We start from the raw sequence: 4,688 nt of genomic DNA on the forward strand, positions 1-4,688 counted from the left end.
GCAACTTATCTTTAACATACTAGAGAGCAACAAAGATACCGCCGTATGTAGTCCATTGCATCATTGCAATTTACAACCCTTTCACCTTACACATATTGTAACAAATATAGGAATAATAGAATTCCATCATCGTTGTTATCCACTTTACGAGGTCCGTTTTTCCTGTATGATATCTTTGGTTTACCTTTGTACACTTCGTTGAGATATATTTTTTTGTTTTTGTTTTCGATGTTTTTCCTTTTTTTTTATTTTCTACACACACACACACACACACACACACACATATATATATATATATATATATATATTAATCGGTAATAGTTGAAGCGTGATAAGGTTGGGCGATGCCTTAAGATGTGGTGATTTAACACCTTCGCCAGAAGGTGATGAGTTGATAGGCGTATATTTATCTATCTATGTTTGTTTGTTTGTGACTCTCATAACTCAAAAGTTATTTAACCGAATCTCATGAAATGTGGTGGGAAGATTGGCCATGATCCAAAGACAATTTGATTAAATTTGAGGTGATTGGATCAAGGTCTTAAAAAGGTCAAAATATCTTTTTGCTATATCGTGGTCCATTTTTATCCGATTTGCATGAAACTTCAGTGCACAAAATGTGCATAATTGCCTATCTTGTGATATACATGATATTATGACGTAATCACCCTTGTTAGCGGTCGGGGTTCAAAGGTCAGCTAGGTCAATGAACTTGTTATACGATTTGTTTGTATGACCATGGTAACAAATGTGGTGTTGGCGAGGGTATGCGCAGTACCGAGTACTGTATTATTTAACAGTAATGTAACTTATTCAGTAGATGATTTGGTGAAGTATAGAAACTTTTACTTATCAAAATCTTGTGATTATATACTATTATATACAATAAATTTGTCCGTGTATAAGTATGTCTATTTCTTTAAAATGCATGTCTTATTTTACATTTGAAGATTATTTATGATATAGATATGTCTTGTTTCAATGATTGTATCTTAACCCAAATCCTGATTTATTTCAATTTTCCCCATTTTGATCAGGATGTTTCAAGTGGTGATCATAATAAGTAAAACTATTTTCCTGGGGAAAATAGCCTTTAATGTGCCTATATTACTGTACATATACTCTTCCTCATTCCCACCGTTATCCTTACGTTAAAGGGTTGGTTGTCTGATTAATAATTTGATCATTCTTTTACGATCGCATACCCTTGCAACCATCAACCATAGTTATTAGTGGTGGGCCTAACCTAATAGTCCAACTGCAAGGCAGTAGTTTCCACAATTATTGGCAGTGGGCCTTCTATCCATTTGCTAAAAAGCAAGACTGCTAGGGCAGCAGCTGTCCTTTTAGTCGCTTTCTATGACACGCAGGGGACATACGGTTGCGTATTATTACACCTACCACATTGTTATTATATATACTGGGAATACCCTCAAAACAATTAAATTTCAAATAACGATTATGTATAAAAATCTTCTTACTTTGGCGGTTTCAACAAATGTTCATAACACATTGTTTTAGAAAGCCATGAAATGTCAACCATAAACTTCTCTCTGTTCTATATAATTGATACTCCTACGCGGGAACAATTTCGTAGGCACTCTCCCCCTTTTTTATATATATACTGAACGTCATAGTTTTTAGGGGGAGGCATTTGTTTATGTTTGTACAAACTCTGACCTTCAACGGGATGGAAAACGCAGCAACTTTGTATTTTAATTAATGACTCGTAAAAATAGTCTTTTTCGATATTTGACTTGATTTTCTGAAGGTCAAAACCAGTCCGAACTTATTTCTATGAATTAATTTTTTTTTTTATTCGTTTACCTGTTGATCGATATTTTACACATTCACCAATCTGCTTTCTTTTCTATATTTAATTGTATACACACACACACACACACACACACACATATATATATATATAGTATATATAGTTTAAGTTAGTATTTAGTTCACTTCAACTTCGCTTGAAAGAAGAATTGAAATTTTTCAGTCTCCCATTTATATATTTATATTGTTGACACAGTAGTATATGAAGTAATACATTTTTTGCTTTAGAGTATTCTTAATCAATATTTCTCTGCTAGAGAATTTTAATACCCCCTCCCCAGTCTGGTTTTCGGCCCTCGTTATGTCCCATTATTCTATGTTTCCTTATTTCTTTCCCTCACTGGGCTTTTTACCCTTTTGGAGTCCTTGGGCTTATAACATCCTGCTTTTCCAACCATGGATGTAGCTTGAATAATAATAATAATAATAATAATAATAATAATAATAATAATAATAATAATAATAATAATAATAATAATAATATCGTGGTAGGAGACCCTCTTTTAGGCAGGTTGAGTTAAAAGTAATAGCTGCATCGGCAGAGTTTATTTTCTTATCCAATTTTTCTATTTTCCGGATAATTCTCTTCTCTAGAGCGCTTCAATCAGCCAGCAGACTTGAAAAATTCATCAGTCAGGTGAATGACAAAATCGGGAAGATTTCTCAAGTATATTCTCACAAAATACAAGTAAAACCTTTGGTACAAAATAGAAAAAACTACGACGCGTTTCGTGGATAAGTCCTTCCTCGTCTCCAGGTAGAGAGTGAGGTGGATGCTTCTTCTTCCTTGGGGTATTAATTCCAACACTTGTTGTTGGCACGGGCCTTTCCCTTGGTTGGCCCGTAGGCTGGTGGATGCTGCAGTCGGGTGGTATATATACCCAGGATCAGGATTACAGGTGAGGGGGCTGGAATTTTCATTGGTTTTCATTGGTTGATTGTCGTACACCAGACACCATACCATACCAGCTCCGATCAACCAATGAAAACCAATGAAAATTCCAGCCCCCTCACCTGTAATCCTGATCCTGGGTATACTGTATATACCACCCGACTGCAGCATCCACCTCACTCTCTACCTGAAGACGAGGAAAGACTTGCTCCGATCAACCAATGAAAATTCGAGCCCCCTCACCTGTAATCCTGATCCTGGGTATATATACCATCCGACTGCAGCATCCACCTCACTCTCTACCTGAAGACGAGGAAGGACTAATCCTCGAAACGCGTCGTAGTTTTTACTATTTTGTACCAAAAGTTTTACCTGTATTTTGTGAGAATATACTTGAGAAGTCTTCCCGATTTTGTCATTCCCCTGACTGATGAATTTTTCAAGTCTGCTGGCTGATTGCAGCGCTCTAGAGAAGAGAATTATCCGGAAAATAGAAAAATTGGATAAGAAAATAAACTCTGGCGATGCAGCCACTACTTTTATCTCAATAATAATCATAACAATAATTGTAATAATGATAATTATGATAACAATAACAACAATAATAACTAACATTGAAAGGGTTAACAATGCTTGATCTTCGAATAACCCTATTGGCTTCAAGGGTCCACTTGCCGAATGGTACCCAGATATGTTGATGCTCCTAGTCGAGGTACTACCCAGAAAACTGCCCCAACGACCGAACCTGCTTTGTCCGTTCCAACTTTTGATAATCGTGATGCAACTATTTTTTTTTCTAAAGCCCTTAGTTTTGCACAGCTGCTGGTATTATAATGACCATATATTTCAAATTATTTAGGTAAAATCTTGAGCTGTTTTTAGGGAACTTTTAATGCTCTGTTGTAAATAATGATTTTATCCTTTTTTTAGAAAAAAAAAGAAAAAAAAAACCAGGAGACTGTAATTGAAATTTAAGATTTCTTTGATATTGATATTGCTGGCTTACTTTTGATCATAACATTTTATTTGGATAATGTTATGAGAAAAGACAAGAGCGCAATTGCCTTTGAGTATATGTAGAAAATGTAAAAAATTTCTTTTGAAAACGTATTGACCTCTAATGTACTGTACAGTATATTTAACATTTAGCAATTGCCTTTATGAAGGAACTGTTGCCTGTTTTGCAATCAGTAGAAGTAAAGTAAATCTTTGTAACGAATCCTCTCTTAACTATATTATTTTTCTTTTCAGGTACGGAAATTCTACTTTGGTCCGAAAATTCTCTCGTCCGAAAATTCAAAGTTTCGAGGCAACTAAGCCTGCCAGGAATGTTATATAATGTATAAGGTGAGAGAACTTGCTTTGGATTATCTCATCTTCAGGGGCGAGATCAGTGTTTAATTGAAAACATTTCAGAGAGAAAGAAAGAGAGATAAGAGGTAGAAAGCAACGGTGTAAAAGGGACAAATATTTACATGTAAACTAATATAATGCATTGCCAAATCCTGTTTCATGATTACAATTATGTTGTCTGTTATGATCACTCTTCAACAGTGGCTCTAGTTTATCAATAGTTTTGGTTCTCAGTAAGTCTGTTTATATTTTATTATCTACATTAGAGAAAAGAGTTAAATTTCCTGTAAAAGAACTGATCGATGGAATGATAGATACTCCCGTTTTTAATTATGATTTGGTGGCACCTAAGCTGATTGATCACGGATAGCCCATCATCGACTCCCGCCGCTCTCTCTCTCTCTCTCTCTCTCTCTCTCTCTCTCTCTCTCTCTCTCTCTCTCTCTCTCTCTCTCTCTCTCTCTCTCTCTCAGCCTGCAGCCTACTTCATTCAACTGTCTAGCATGTACACAATTTAATTGGTCAACACACAAGAGTTATGAAAGCATCATCATCATCATCTCCTCATAGGCCAATTGGCGCAAAGGGCCTCGGTTAGATTTTGCCAGTC

The sequence above is a fragment of the Palaemon carinicauda genome, chromosome 7 (genome assembly GCF_036898095.1).
Source record: "Palaemon carinicauda isolate YSFRI2023 chromosome 7, ASM3689809v2, whole genome shotgun sequence".
Taxonomy (NCBI): Eukaryota; Metazoa; Arthropoda; class Malacostraca; order Decapoda; family Palaemonidae; genus Palaemon; species Palaemon carinicauda.